Genomic DNA, 16,844 nt, shown 5'->3' with positions numbered 1-16,844 from the left:
CAGTCTGTCCTCTCTAGCTTTGGAATTCCCAGCTCCTATGTCTCTGCATGCCCAGACCCTCATGACTTCAGTGGTGCCTGTGTAGGGAAGAGGTCATTTCAGCTAATGCAGGCTCTTTTTCTCTACCCAAGGTGTCTGTGGGTCCCAGCCTCCCCACATCTCTGAGTTTCTCTCTGGTACTTGCCTCCCACTTAGAATCTGGAGCCAAGAATATCAGGTGCATCTCTCACTGCTCCTCTCTCTCACTGCCTCCCCTGAGACTCTGTCTGACATGTGGTTCCCTCTGGGCCCAGTGCCAGGGAGATGCAAGCCCCAGTATGGATTGTCTGGTTCATCTCACTCTGCTATTGGCAGTCACCACTTCTGGTCCCACCACAACCCTCCAAGTTTCAATTTGGTTCCTGGCTCCTGTAGCTCCCACAAACCTAGAAGCTCACTCCTCTTTTGTTTTCCCCATTAACTTCATTGGTACATTTTAGGTATAAAATACAGTTACATTCATCATTGGGATCTTGTACCTTTACATGACTCTCTTGGTTCTTATTTTTTTCCCCTTCCCTTGCCCCCCCTTCACCCCCTCCACCCTTCCCTATTTGCAAAGACCTTGGTTCCATTTTTTTCCTCTTCTCATGTTTTTTCCTTTCCCTTTTTTCCCTTACCCTACCCCTCCCAATTCCCCTGCTCTTTTATACCTTTTCTCCCTTTTACACAATATCAGTTACACATTTTTTAAATTACAATATTAAGATCTATGAGACATTACCACAGATTTTACAGAATTTAAAAGGATATAGAAAGCATATTACAAAACTCTTTTTTGAAATAAATTTGACAACTTCTAAGAAGTGCCTTGGAAGACAAATTAATGAAACTAACTCTGGAGGAAATATAACATTTGAATAGCACCTATTAAAGAAAGTATATTCCTAGTTTGAAAACCTACCTCTATGACAACAGCAGGCTCATAAACATTTTAACTGATAAATTATATCAAACATTTAAAGCAGAAAAAAGAAGGAACACTTCTTCCCTCATTTTAGGAAATCAACATTGTGCTAATCCTAAAACTGGATAAAGATAATAGAAGAAAAAATTATGAACATAGATAGAAATTTGTTTAACAAAACAAACTCTTAGAAGTCAGATCTGGCAGTATGTAGAAAGTGGTTTTATTATAGGGATGGCAGTGTTGGTTCAGCTTTGGAAGATCCACCCCAAAAAGTAATCATTTTAACATAGGAAAGGAGAAAGCCACATGATCCTGTCACTAGTTGGAGAAAGAGTATTGGACTAAATTCTACAGCTGTTCATGGTAAAAGCTATCAGGAGACTAGAAGTAGAACAGAAACTTCTCAACAGATCAAAGACATGTACTCCATACTTCCAGTGAGAACACCTTGTATGAATGGAGAAGTACAATGCTTTCTCCTTAAGGTGGGGAACAAGGGCAGATATGCCTACTCTTCATCTGTCCATTAGACTTTGAAACATAGGTCTAACCCAAAATAGTCTGGCAATAAAATGACACAACTAGGATAGGATTGGCACGGCAGAAGCAAAATCCTTATATGTAGATGAAATGATCATCTACAGAGAAAATACTAAGAAATCTCTAGGAGCCCCTAGAACTTGTATTTGAATTTAGTAGGATTAGAAAACACAAGGTATATATAAAAATTCAGGTCTGTGTATACTTGCTATAAATGAAGAATTGGATATTGAAATTTAAAAGTTATGTAGGAGTACAAAGGACCCAGAAAAGCCAAAAACAAAAACAAAAACAGTGTTGGAAGATGTTTAGTACCTAATTTTCAGACTTCTTCTAAAGCTACAGTAATCAGGGCAGTGTTGGTGTAAGGAAAGACATATAGATCATTGGAATAAAACAGAGAATCTAGAGATAGAACCACACATATATGGTCCACTGAGTTTTGAAAGATTATTTAACATTAGCATTTTATAAAATATAAACTCGATTCAAGAGCCGAGGAAGAGATAGTGTCTTTAGCAAACGGCACTAGAACATCTGGTATCCGTATATAAAAAATTAACCTCAACCCATTTTTTCCATACATGAAAATAACTTGAAGGGATCTATGAACCTAAATAAGAAAGCCTAAAAGAATAAAACTTTAAGAAGAAATTATAAGGGAAAATATTTATGAATTCAGGGTAGGTAAGAACTACCTAGGATACAAAAAACATGATGTATAAAAGAAGAAAAATTGATGAATGAGATTATCAAAATTTAGAACTTTAAATGACATCATTAAAATGAAAAGTAGTCCTTAAACAGACCATATTTACAATGCATATAACCTATGAGCAGAATATATAAAGAATTCTTAGAGCTCATTAATAGACAGCCCAATTAAAATGTAGACATAAGAAGATGATAAATAGCCAGTATAGCACAAGGAATGGTGTGCAATTCTAGAATCAGAAAAATACTAATCAGTACAATAATAAGATTGAATTATACACTCATTAGGGAGATGAAGTCAAACGTTTTAAAAGCCTTGTCATGACTTTTTCTTTCTTTCTTTTTTTTTTTTTTGGTTGGATTCTCCCCCTTTGCATTTAATTTGTCACGCCCAATGGATTCATTCTGCTGGGTTTCCTGGGATTGAGATCCTCATTGTCTTTTCCTAGGGTATTGTCTAAAATTTTTTGGAGTGCCTGTTTGGTATTCATGAAGTTCCTGAGGTGCTCTTTATCATGAAAGTATCTTATTTCTCCAACAATTTTGAAAGATAGTTTTGCAGGGTACATCAACCTGGGTTGGAGGCTGTTTTCCTTTAGGGCTTGAAATACATCACTCCAAGCTCTTGTTGCCTTGAGGGTTTGCATTGAGAAGTGTGCTGTGATTCTGATGGGCTTTCCTTTGTGTGTGATTTGTTTCTTTTCTCTCACTGCTTGTAGAATTTTATTCTTCTGTTGAATTTCTGGAATCCTAACTATTATATGCCTATGTGTAGATTTTTTTTTGATTAAGGCTAGCTGGAGTCCTATATGCCTCACTTATCTGTATGTCAAGTTCTTTTCCCCTCCTTGGGAAATTTTCTGCCATCACTTCTGTGAAGAGTTTTTTATGTCATCTGCACTCTCTCCTCTTTCTTCATTGACTCCAATCAGTCTTAAGTTACTCTTCTTTGCATCGTCTAGCAGCCGCTGGATTGATTTCTCATGTTCCCTTACAATTTTAAAGCAATTTTTCTTTTCCTGGTCACTAATTGCAATCTTATCTTCTGTATGTGAAATTCTATCCTCACATTGGTTCATTCTGCTGCGCAGACTTCCGATGGAGTTTTTAATCTCTTGGAAATCTGTTTGTATCTGTTTTATGGATTCCATTTGTTTCCTAAGTTGGGATTCTATCATGTTCCTCACCTCCTCTATTTTTTTATCTGTGTCCTCTCTAGATTTATTTATCATGTCTTGCACCATGAGCACAATCTTTGCTGTTATCTGAGTAATTATTTCTGATTTCATTTTTCCCAGATCCTCTTTTGTTGCCAGTTCAGAGAGTCCAGGTGGTTGAGTATCAGAGTGTTCCATCTCATTTCCCTTTGGGGTTGCTGTAGGTGATCTGGAAGTCTGTTTTTTTTTTCTTTTTTCCGTTTTTGAGGCTTGTTTATGTGTCTTCTCATTTCCACGGTGCGGGGCGGGGGGAGTGTGCTTCTGGCGCCCATGCGGCTCACCTTCTCTGCCCTAGGAGCTTGGGATGGGAGTGGGGGAGCTTCCTTCCTGGTGCTGGGAATGGCTCAGCTTCTCTGTCCTAGGAGCTTGGGATGGCGGTGGGGGAGCTTCCTTCTGGGTGCTTGGACCAGATCAGCTTCACTGCCCTAGGAGCCTGGGATGGAGGTGAGGAGCTTCCTTCTGGGTGCTGGGACCTGCTGAGCTTCTCTGCCCTAGGAGCCTGGGATGGAGGCAGGGAGCTTCCTTCTGGGTGCTGGGGCTGGCTGAGTTTCACTGCCCTAGGAGCCTGGGATGGAGGTGGGGTAAGCTGACTCCTCTTATCTCTGACTCTGGGCTATGTCCTAGTGGGACAACCACCCACTCACTTGCCCAGACCTGAGATTAATGGTGCCAGGATGAGTCCCAAGTGGCAGGCATATCTCCGGTTTCTTTCTCTGAACATTTTATGTGATTCGCAGAATGGTGTGGAAGCAGCACTGGGAACAATTCATCTTTGCAGGTGGCCTCTTTTTTTCTCTTTAGATTTTTTTCAGCGAGAAGTCTTGGAAACTGAGCTTCATTTGAAAATGTAGCAACATCACAAAATTACCTCCAAGGTCGGTAACATTTTAATTGGCTTAATTTTCTTTCTACCACCAGCTTATTTCAGTGAGCAGGGAAATCCTCATGAGTTCATATTCTTTTGTCTTCATTTTCCATTTCCTATGAAGTTTTGGAAGCTGATGTTTTCCTAAAGAGGAATAATTGTGATGGGATGTGGTTTCTTCCAGTTTAATTTTAATAATTACCAATAAATATATATACAAAAGGTTAAACATTTATGGAGAATAGTATCCCTTTTTTTAAACACACTTAAAGTGTGATTTATAAGTGGAAATATTTGTAGAAAGGGTGCAAATATTTGTAGAAACTTACGTTTACTTTATAACATATTCTACCAAGTGTTTTCCCCAAGAGGAAAAATCTCCATCTCTAATTTAAGGTGTGATTTGCTTTTCAAAAATTGGATAACAGATATTTATGGAACAAAATGATATGACCACTGAGGGAAGGATAGGATGGCTATCAGAGAGGTGGAATAAACAGAAAATCATAATTGTGAACTTGTTAAGTATTAAGCTTCCAAGCTTTTTGCTTGGTTGACCATGACTAAATACCATACTTTCTTATATATAAAGACTTTGAAGAAAGAGAGAAAATATGTCAAAAGCCACAAAGATGACTCACTTGATAGAGTGGGAAGTTGCCTGGAGAATTTGCAAAGGATATGGAGATGTGATTAAAAGAATAAAACAAAGATGAAGAAGAGGATGGAGAATTATAAGAAGACTATATTAACTTGATAAACTGTCACAAAAGTACTGATCCAGACTATAAATTATGAATTTGAAGCCAATTTAAAATCTTCATTTTAATTGTTACAATTTGTTATCTTTAAGTTTAATTCCAGATTTGCAAAACCATTGCTATAAGACTTTATACAAATGTGAGAAGAGCAGGGCCATGAGGGAGAACCATGCAGGATTCTTTAGTTCCAGTAGTGACTTCAATTCCCTGCTGACTCACTTTGAAGTTTCTTTATTCTTCCTTTTTTATTTGAGCAGCCATGGCTAGAACAGGAAGCTTCTTCTGGGCTCCACATATTCAGTGGATATCATATAATTTTTAATAGAATGTTAAATGCTCACTGACCCCATTCTTCTCAACTCTCAAAGAATAATTTATGACTGCCCACATGTTCTGGGCTTGAGTGTTTTTTGATTCCCAGCAGGGTGATGGGAAAGCTGTTAGCCATGCTTGATTCATTTCATGGATCAGCAAGGCCACAGGTGCCTCACCTCAGCATTTCTAATTCCAATCACACTGCCAAGGGGCAGACTGTGTGTCCATTCTGCTTATTAAAGAGAAGCGGAGCATTCCTAACATAGACTCATAGGTGACAGGGGCAGTGGACTCTGGTACCCTCAGAGCTGTCTTTATTTCCTGAGGTTTTATCTCAAACACATTCCCTTCCTCCCCATTGTCTCACTTCCTGCTCTGCTTTGAGCTTCACTTTGACCACAACTAACACACTATCACAGGTCACCCTAAAGTTTTCACACTTATCTCTATTGTGTGGTAGTGATAGCCTTGTTGTTGTTGATGTTTTATGATGTTGGCATTTCTGTGTTTCTGGGTTCTGGTGTGTGGTATTTACTCAACACAATGTTATTGAGTACTTCTCTTTGTAATCTAGATCTCAGCCTGTACTTATAACCCAGATCCTAGCACTTGTTTCGCCTGACTAAGGACAATCTGCACATGGCACAAACATGCAAGTTTAAACTCTTCAGCTAGATATGTTGGCTCTCTACAGGCAGATCCCAAATCATTTAGAAAGGCTCAGGATGGGGGGAGCCCATGTCCCCAGCACTGCTCTGCCTGCAGTTTGGGGCACTGCGGCCTCTCGTGCCAGTGCTGCTCTGACCTCGCCTCCATCCTGAGCAGCAGCCGGAAGCTGGTGAAGCTGGTGAAGCTGGACCTGAGCGATGATGCCCTGCTGTGCCAGGGTCTGGTGCACCTGCTGTGCCACCTCGCCCATCTCCGGCTGGTGAGCTGCTGCCTCATGACTGTGTGCTATGAGGACCTTGCCATGGCCCTCAACACCAGCTCCTCGCTGGCTAGACTCTACATCATCAGAGAGAATGCCCTGGGTGACCTGGGGGTCGGCAGGCGCTCTGTGTGACAAGGTCGGCTGGGTGAAGTGTCACCAGCAGAAGCTTGGCACAGAGGAGGTGAGCCGCTCCCAGTGCACAAGAGGAGGCTTCTGGGCTGCCTTACCAACCCCACCAGCAAAGAGGAGGTAAGCTGTTCCCAGTGCATAAGAGGAAGCTTCCAGGCTGCCTTACCAAGCCCTCCAGCACAGGGAAGGTGAGCCACTCCCAGTGCACAAGAGGAGGCTTCTGGGCCACCATAACATACCTGCCAGCACGGAGGAGGTGAGCCGCTTCTAGCACACAGGAGGAGGCTTCTAGGCTGTCTTACCAAGCCCTGCAGCACAGAGGAGGTGAGCTGCTCCCAGTGCACAAGAAGAGGCTTGCAGGCCACCATACCACCCCCATCAGCACAGAGGAGGTAAGGCATGCAGGTGCCAGCAGCAGCCCTCCCTCCCCCGTTGAAATGAGAAGACATGTATCAAGTTTCAAAACCAGACTCCCAGATCACCTAAAACAACCCCAAAGGGAAACAAGATGGAGCACTGTGATACTCAACCACCTGGACTCTCTGAACTGGCAACAAAAGAGGATCTAGAAAAAATGAAATCAGAAATAATTTCTCAGATAACAGCAGAGATTGTGCCATAGTGCAAGCCATGATTAATAAATCTAGAGAGGACACAGAAAAAAGAGGAGTTGAGGAACGTGATGGAATCCCAACATAGGAAACAAATGGAATCCATAAAACAGATGCAAACAGATTTCCAGGAGATTAAAAACTCCATTGAAAGTTTATGCAGCAGAATGAACCAGTGTGAGGATAGAATTTCAGATATAGAAGAAAAGATTGCAATTAGTGACCAGGAAAAGAAAAAGTTCTTTAAAATTGTAAGGGAACACAAGAAATCAATCCATCAGCTGCTAGACGATGTAAAGAGGAATAACATAAGACTAATCAGAGTCAATGAAGAAAGAGGAGAGAGTGCAGATGACATAAAAAAACTCTTCACAGAAGTGATGGCAGAAAACTTCCCAAGCAGGGGAAAAGAACATGACATACAGATAAGTGAGGCATATAGGACTCCAACTAGCCTTGATCAAAAGAAATCTACACATAGGCATATAATAGTTAAGATTCCAGAAACCCAAAAGAAGAACCAAATTCTGTAAGTAGTAAGAGAAAAGAAATAAATCACATACAAAGGAAAGCCCATCAGAATCACAGCAGACTTCTCAATGCAAACCCTCAAGGCAAGAAGAGCTTGGAGTGATGTATTCCAAACCCTAAAGGAAAACAGCCTCCAACCCAGGTTGATGTACCCTGCAAAACTATCTTTCAAAATTGTTGGAGAAATAAGATACTTTCATGACAAAGAGCACCTGAGGAACTTCATGAATACCAAAAGAGCACTCCAAAAAAATTTAGACAATATCTTAGGAAAAGACAATGAGGATCACAACCCCAGGAAGCCCAGCAGAATGAATCTGTCAGGCGTGATAAATTAAATGCAAAGGGAGAGAATCCAACAAACAGGAGAAGTCATGACAATGATAAGTCAATATGTATGTGTTATAACCTTCAATGTTAATGGTCTCAATTCACCAGTCAAAAGAAATAGACTGGTAGAATGGGTCAAGAAGCAAGATCCAACAATATGCTGCATATAAGAAACATATTTAATTAAAAAAGAAACTCATAGTCTGAAAGTTAAAGGGTGCAAAACAATACTCCATGTGACAGGAACCTGAAAAAAAAAAAAAGGAATAGCTATCCTCTGCAGATCAAGTGGATTTCAAACAAAAATCTGAAACACTCTGGTCCCAAGAATTTCAGATAAGGCATAGTCACCTTGTATGTACAAATCTATTGTGAACATGTGTTTTCTTTTCCTTTTTTTTTTTTGGTACCGGGGATCGAACTCGGGTCCTTGTGCTTTGAGCAGCAGGCGCGAAACCACTGAGCTAAATCCCCGGCTCAATTGTGAACATGTGTTTTCATTCCTCTCAAGTAAAAACTTAAGAACAGGACTGTTGGTTCTGAACAGTAATACAAGTAATTTCTATATTGTTTTATAAAAATGGTTTTATCATTTTACATTCACATTAGCAGTATTAGCTCTAACTGGTTCACACCTAAGCTGACATTTGTTCTTTTAAAACTTTTAACTTCATCTCCCTAATGAGTGTATAATTCAATCTTGTTATTGTACTGATTAGTATTTTTCTGATTCTAGTGTTGCACACCTTTCCTTCTGCTGTACTGGCTATTTATCATCTTCTTGTGTCTACTTTTTAATTGGTTGTCTATTAATGAGCAGTAAGAGTTCTTTATATGTTCTGGTCATAGGTTATATGCATTATAAATATGGTCTGTTTAAGGACCACTTTTCATTTTCTTAACGATGTCATTTAAAGTTCTAAATTTTGATAGAATCTCATTTATCAATTTTTTTCTTTTATACATCATGTTTTTTATATCCTAGGAAATTCTTGCCTACTCTAAATTCACAAACATTTTCCCTTATAATTTCTTCTTAAAGTTTTATATTTTTAGGCTTTCATATTTAGGTTCATAGATCCTTTCAAGTTATTTTTATGTATGGAAATAAAGGGTTGAGGTTAATTTTTTTTGTATTAAATTCTTTTATTGGTACATTGTAGGTATACAACACAATTACATTTCTAATTGGGAATTGTACCTTTACATAATGCATCTTGGTTCTTATTTTCTCCCCATTCTTAGCCCTCCCTTCACACCCTCCACCCTTCCCTATTTACAAAGACTTTATTTCCATTTTTTCCATTTCTCATCATTTTTTCCTTTCCCTTCTTTCCTTTCCCCTGCCCCTCCCACTACCCCTACCCCTACCCCTTTGGACCTTTTCTTCCTATTTTACATTATCGATTATTCATTCTAATAATTGGTACATTTTAGGTATACAACATAATGACATTCATCATTGGAAATTTGTGCCTTTACATAGTCTCTCTTGGTTCTTATTTTTCACCCTTGCCCAGCCCTCCCTTCAACCCCTCCAGTCCTCGCTATTTACAAAGATTTGGTTCCTATTTTTCCATTTTCTCATATTAATCCCATTCCCTTCTATCCTTTCCCCTATCCCTCCCACTTCCTTCCCCTTTGCCCCTTTTCTTCCTATTTCACATTACCTATTATACATTTAGTCCTTATTTACACTTTCAGTTTCTCACACCAGAGAAACTATTGGTATTTACACATCTCTGTCCTATTTATTTCACTTAAGAGTATCCCCTCAATGTGCATCCACTTAGCTATAAATGTCTCTAATTTCTCATTTTTTATGGCTGAGTAGTACTCCATTTTATAAAAAACCCACATTTTCTTTATCCAGTCTCCAGGTGATGGGCATTTGGGCTGTTTCCAAGTTTTAGCTATTACAAACTGTGCTGCTATGAACATGGGTGCACATATATCACTGTGGTATGATTCTTTTAATTCTTTGGGGAAGATAGCCAGCAGGGGAATAGCTGGGTCAAATGGGACTTCCAGTCCTAGTTCTTTGAAGTATCTCCATACTGATTTCCACAGTGTTTGCACCAGTCTACACTCCCACCAGCAGTGGAGCAAGGTTCCACTTTCCCCACAGCCCTGCCAGCATTGGTTATTGGTTGATTTAATGATAGCAGCCATTCTTTCTGGAGTGAAGTGGAATCTCAGCGTTGTTTTCATTTGCATCTCTCGAATGACCAGTGATGTTGAACATTTTTTCATGTATTTATTTGCTATTTCTACTTCTTTGTCTGAGAAATGTCTGTTCATTTTAGATGCCCATTTTTGGATTGGGTCTTTAAATTTGGGAAGTCTGATCTTTTTAAGTTCTCTATAGATTCGAGATAGTAGACCTTTGTCTGAGGAAGAGCAGGTGAAGATTTTTTCCCACATTGGGTTGTCTCTTCACACTGCTGGTGGTTTCTCTTGCTGTGCAGAAGCCTTTTAATAAGAAGAGATCCCATTTGTTGATTGTTTGTGCTAGTTGATGGGCAACTGAGATTTTGTTCATAAAATCTTTTCCTACACCGATGTCTTCAAGGGTTCTACCTAACCTCTGTTGCAACTGGTTCAGAGTTTCTATTTTAATATTTCGATCTTTAATCCATTTTGATTTTAGTTTAGTGCATGGTGAGAGATATAGGTCTAGTTTGAATCTTTGGCAAGTTGAAGCCCAATTTTTCCAGCACCATTTATTAAAGAGGCTATCTTTCCTCCAGTGAGGGTGTTTGGCTCCTTTATCGAAGATGAGATGGCTGAGTGTGTCTGGCGTTGTTTCTGCATCTTCTAATCTGTTCCACTGGTCTTCAGGTCTGGTTTTGGCAAGCACCATGCTGTTTTTATCACAGTAGCTTTGTAGTATAGTTGCAGGTTGGGGATTGTGATACCCCCTGCCATGTCTCTGTTGACTAGAATTGCTTTTGCTATTCTGGGTCTCTTCTTGTTCCAAATGAATTTTTGGATTGTTTTCTCAAGGTCCGTGAAGTATGCTGCTGGGATCTCAATTGGAATTGCATTAAATCTATATAGCAGTTTTGGAAGTATGGCCATTTTCACTGTATTAATCCTTCCTACCCAGGAACAGGGCATGTATTTCCATTTTCTGATATCATCTTCAATCTCTCTTTTGAGAGTGCTATAGTTTTCAGAGAAGAGGTCTTTGATTTCTTTCATTAGGATGATTCCTAGGTATTTCAGGTTTTTGGATGCTATTGTGAAAGGAATTATTTGCCCTATTTCTCTCTCAGTGAGTCTGTCATTGGTGTAGAGGAAAGCTATTGATTTTTGTGTGTTGACCTTGTAACCAGCTACTTGACTGAATTTGGTTATTAAGTCTAGAAGACTTTTGGTGGAGTTCTTGGGGTCTTCTATATAGAGTATCATGTCATCTGCAAATAATGACAATTTGACTTCTTCATTTCCTATCTTTATTCCTTTTATTACTTTCTCTTGTCTAATTACAGTGGCTAATGTTTCCAAAACTCTATTGAACAAGAGTAGTGATAGTGGACATCCTTGTCTTGTTCCTGATTTTAGTGTGAAGGATTTCAGTTTTTGACCATTTAGCATGATATTGGCTGTTGGTTTTTCATAGATGGCTTTTATCAGTTTGAGGTAGAGACCACCTATTCCAATTTTTGGTAGGGTTTTTATCATAAATGCATGTTGGATTTTGTCAAATGCTTTTTCTGCATCTATGGAGATAATCATATGGTTTTTGTACTTGGCTCTATTGATATAATGTATTACATTGATTGATTTGTGTATATTGAACCATCCCTGCATCCCTGGGATGAATCCCACTTGATCAGGTGTATGATCTTCTTGATGATCTGCATTCTGTTTGCCATTATCTTACTAAGGATTTTTGCATCTATGTTCATTAGTGAGATTGGCCTATAGTTCTCCTTTTCGGTTGGGTCTTTCTCTGCTTTGGGGATCAAGGTGATGCTTGCTTCCAGGAATGAATTTGGGAGTATTGCTTCCCTTTCAATTTCATTGAAGAGTTTAAACAGTATTGGCAGTAGTCCCTCTCTAAATGTCTTGTGGAATTCAGCAGTGAAGCCATCAGGGCCCGGGCTTTTCTTTGTTGTTAAGGTTTTAATTACATTTTCAATTTCCTTGGTTGATATTGGGTTGTTTAGAATTTTTAGGTTTTCTTCGTTCAACTTTGGTAATTCATATGTATCTAGGAATCTGTCCATTTCTTCTGTGCTGTCCATCTTATTGGCGTATAGGTTCTGGAAGTAGGTATTGATGATCCTCTGGCTTTCTGCTGGGTCTGTTGTAATTTCACCCTTTTCATTCCTAATTGCATGGATTTGGGCCTTTTCTTTCCTTTTTCTGATAAGGTTGGCTAAGGGTTTATCAATTTTGTTGATTCTTTCAAAGAACCAGCTCTTGGCTTCATTGATCTTTTTTGTATCATTCTCTTAGTCTCCACTGCATTGATTTCTGCTCTGATCTTTATAATTTCCTCCCTTGTATGAGCTTTGGGTTTGTCCTGCTCTTCTTTTTGTAGAAGCTTGAGGTGCAGCATCAGGTTGTTTAATTGGGCTTGTTCAGTTTTCCTAATATGCGTAGTCACTGCTATGAATTTCCCTCGTAAGACTGCTTTCATTGTGTCCCATAGATTCTGATTTGTTGTATTGTCATTGTCATTTAATTGAAGCAACTGTCTGATTTCTTCTTTAATTAATACTTAATACTGAAGGATTGTGAGGGTTTAAGAAAAAAACCCTTTAAAATATTTGTGAATTTTTGCATAGTCCCTTCGTGTAGAGAGTTCTAGTCATTGAGATGTAGATTTAATGAGAAAATTCTACATGCTGTCCAGTACGACCTTGCTCATAATTGTGGTGGATTGTGGTGCTAACCCTCGTAAGTCTGCACACCGCAGGTACGCGAAGATCATGTGAGTGTGGCACCTGTGACGACGGTGAGGCTGTTTTGTGAAAACTTCCTGTAAAGCCATGTCTCGCAGGTCATCTTACCATCCATTGTGGATGAGTCACATGTGACAGTGTCTGAGGGGTTGGGAGTGCCGAAGCCCTCACAGGTGGGCCACCCATGCCTACCAGATTGTGAACAGTTGGACTTTCTTACTAGCTTAGAAAACAGACTTGCGTTTGTGCTTAACACTGAAAACTCCAAACAGAGGAGATGGATCTAGAAGAGAATATTGTGCACCACCCTCCCTTTTTTTTAAGTAGAGGAAAAATGAACGCAATTTTTGAAAAATTTTTAATGCACCCCAAAACAAATAAGTATGCATTAGTTATGAATCCCCCTCCTATGGTTAAGATTTCTTTTCCCCTTTTTAAAAAAGATGGGCAATTATCTTTTGATACTTGAAATTATTTATGAAATTTTTAAAGTTCTAAGAATTTTATGGTCATACCTTTTTATTCTAAGAACTGCTGTGGTTTTAATCATGTTTCTAATTCCTGGGACAAAATGCAACACAGTGAGATGGTTCAAAATTACCTTTCATGTTGGAAAATCTCAAAAAATGTTTGAGAATCAAGTGAAATTTTAAAAATGTTACATAAATCTTTTTAAAATTTTAAGTTTTTAATTACAACAGTTTGTCCTAAACATATTTTTGGTGTTTTGATGTTACTTTTACCTGAAAATTAGTAATAGAATATTAAAGTAATAATGTCTAGCACTCTATAGGACCTGAGGGATTAAGAAGAAAATATGAATCTATTCTTCTAACTATTCTTGTTCAGAAGGTGTCTGAAAATGTCACTCCTGGTCTCCTGGTGGTTTGCTCACTTACCCCATAAAATTCCTGAGTACTTTCATGCCTTCTTTTTTTTTTTTTTTTGTGATGGTGCCTGGGATTGAACCAAGGGCCTTGGATATGCTAGTCAAGCAGTCTACAACTAAGATATATCGTCAGCCTTTCATATTTTTTATTTGAGATAGGGTCTTACTAAGTTGGAGCTAGCATTGAACTCAGGAGCCTCCTGCCTGAGGCGCTATAGTAGCTGGGATTACAGGCCTGTACCACCATGTCCAGCTTTTATTCTTTTTTAAAGTGAGCTGAAGGTATAATTGGTTGTAGGTTATCTGACTTGCACACAGTGCACATGTTCATTTCATATTTAGTATCTTTGTGTTTCATCGTCAGTTGCTGGCAACTCAAAAGGACTGTATGCTTAGGTTGTGGGACCTGAACTAAAGTTGCAAGAAGAGAGCAAGCAAAGTGGTTGTTGGGATATTGGTAGCCTTAACTTCAAATAAAGAATCCTGTATAATTTTCCCAAGAAAAAACCTGTAGCATCTTTCCCTATCCCTTTAAACTGACTGCTGTAGTGGGCATAAACTTTGTAAATGGAATGTTAGAGTTCTTGGTGCTTACAGTATCCTAAAGTGTTACTGGCAAAGAGGGTGAGAAGCAAAGCACATTTTGGAAGTGAAGCCAAACTTCTGGGTGAGTTGACTGCTTTGGGGATGAGTAGTTCATGTGTTGTACATTTAACTGGGTGAAGCTGGTGCTGTTTCATTCTGCCAATGCCTGACCCATAGAAGGTCCTTCCTGTGAGCTCTATGATCAGTTCCTATTAAAAAAAGGTGATCCTGAAATTGTGACTTGGTTGTTTAAAAATACTTGCTCTTGAAGTGGGTCTTTGTACAACAAAATGAATGGGAATTATTCAGGGCAAGTGTGCTTGATAACAAGCCCTTACATGGGGCTGTGTTTAGAGTTTCAGCCCAAATTTGCCTTTCCTTGCTAGTGTTAGATAGGACAGAACTGCTTGCTCCTTCAGTAATTATTTCCATTTTGAAATTCCAGATACCCGAATGAAGACATTAGAGGCCTCTCTTTGGATTTGTTTTATAATAACAAAATTTATTTAGGGGAGGTTTCCTCTTACTCTGTGCTTGTTTTGAGCAACACATTCACTAACATTCTGGAAGAACAAAGGCTGAGCACATTATAATCACAAACCTCAGACAATGGGGGCATTGGGTAGTATTTTCTAAGAACTATGTATTGTTTTTAGCTTATATTTAATATTGTATATGTTTGGAAAAAAGTGAATAAAGTTAATTAACACTCAAAAAGAAAAAAAGAAGTCAAAGATTCCCAGTGGCCATCTGGCAAATCAGAAGTGTAAGAATGACAAAATGGCCATGTGCCTGCTGAAAGGCCAGGGACTCAGTTGAAGGTCAAAGGCCTGAAGGTCATTACTGAGTCCAGGAAGATTCTAAGTCAGAAATCTGAGGGTCTGTGTAGGAAGGCTGGAGAGTCTGCTCTGGAAGCCTGAGGGAACTAGAGATCAACGTTCAAAGGCAATGGTGACCGGAACTCCTCTGAAGAAAAAAGGGCAGACTTTCTCTTCTTTCCAGGATGAGTCTCTCCGCCTTAGTTTGATGGTCTACATGTCAGTCATCCACAAACACACACAAACCTTTACAAATCTGCTACGCAGTTCTTACTCAAGTTGACATATCACAGTTAATGACAACATATGAGAATCTTGTGGTCACTCCTGGAGGCTGCCTGGCAAAAAAGGAAGCAAGCATGGGATCTAGAAAGGAAAAAAGTCAGTTTTAGGCCAGTGGTCACAAATTATCGAGTCCTATCAGGTAGCCAGACCTCCTCTAGTTGATCCTCTCAGTTACTTGTGCAAGCCCTCACATACCTAAAAATGAAGGAGGCTGTGCGAGGTCAAGGAACTCCCTTGAGTGAAGGCAGCGTTGGCAGGTGAACTGCATGCATGGGGCTCGAAAGCTGCTGCGGGGGCTCTGGCTTCCTGCCCACCAAAGGGTGTCCCAGAGACCTCTCGTTCCACCTGCCTCATTTTCCCTGCAATTCCTGGACCAGGCCTATGCAGGACCACACCGCTACTGGCTTCCTGGGACTGAGCTAACATTCAAGTGCCCACTGTATGAGGTCAGGAGGGACCTCATGCTCCCTCTGCTTAGAGTTTGTGGTGACAAGAGAAAAACAAAGCCAGGTGAGGAATGGGGACAGTCAGCTGGAAACTGAAAAGGGACACGCCATTTTCAGCTAGAGTTTCAGAGTAGCCTCTAGGGAAGAGTCCTGATTTAGCTTCCAAAGCCTGCTGGGGCTGGGGGTGTCAGCCTCCAGGGAGCTGCTCAGCTATCCAAGGATGGATCCTGCAGGGCAGTGAGGCCCCACCCACTTTTATCGAACCCTGACATCCTGACCCACTGGACTAAACTGAACTCAGCCACCCCAAAGCCCTCTTCTCGAGCTCAGTGCCACAGAGTTGGCACCCTGTGGCCTAGATGCAGTGGTGGCTTGTTTCATTTCCTATTCTTCTGTTCCTTTGTTATCCCTGTTTAGTAGGTGATCTCCTGTAACAAGCTAATGGTTCTTTAGATGAAGCATATCTGTGATCCTCATCAGTGAGGGTTTTGTTACAGAGGAAGTATACTGTGATTACAGGTGGAACATGTGCTCTTAAGAGGCCCTAGGGCAGCGAGGGTGAACCTTTTAGAGATTGAATGCCAAACTGCAACCCAAAACCCACTTATTAATTGCATAATGCCAGTGCTGCAATTAAACCTGAATACTGAAGTTTTCATTGAGAAAAAATAGCTCTACATTAACATCTTTTATTTTAAAAAGAAAACACATTACTACATGTGCCATAGGTTTGCCACTGCTGTTCTAGGGGCTCAGCAGAAGGAGAAGTGATGGAAGCACATTCCTGTGCTTTGGTAAGGGAGTCTAGGCTTTGGCCTTGGGCTAGAGTTTCCTGCTACAGTTGAGAACACTGAGGGCTGAATCAGCACTTCATTGTGCAAGTGATCTCAGGATGAGGGCACTTGCCTCTGAACATGGGCGAAGCCAGCTAGGCGACTCTCAGGTTTTCTACTTGTCCTTCTGAGGCCTCTAAGCTCCATCCCATAATTACACGGGTCAGACAACTTATACC

The sequence above is a fragment of the Heterocephalus glaber genome, unplaced genomic scaffold (assembly GCF_053883595.1).
Source record: "Heterocephalus glaber isolate CG9 unplaced genomic scaffold, H.glaber_assembly_v1.0 deba00001497, whole genome shotgun sequence".
In the NCBI taxonomy this organism is placed as follows: Eukaryota; Metazoa; Chordata; class Mammalia; order Rodentia; family Bathyergidae; genus Heterocephalus; species Heterocephalus glaber.
The sequence above is the reverse complement of the archived record's forward strand: the minus strand, read 5'-3'. Positions refer to the sequence as shown.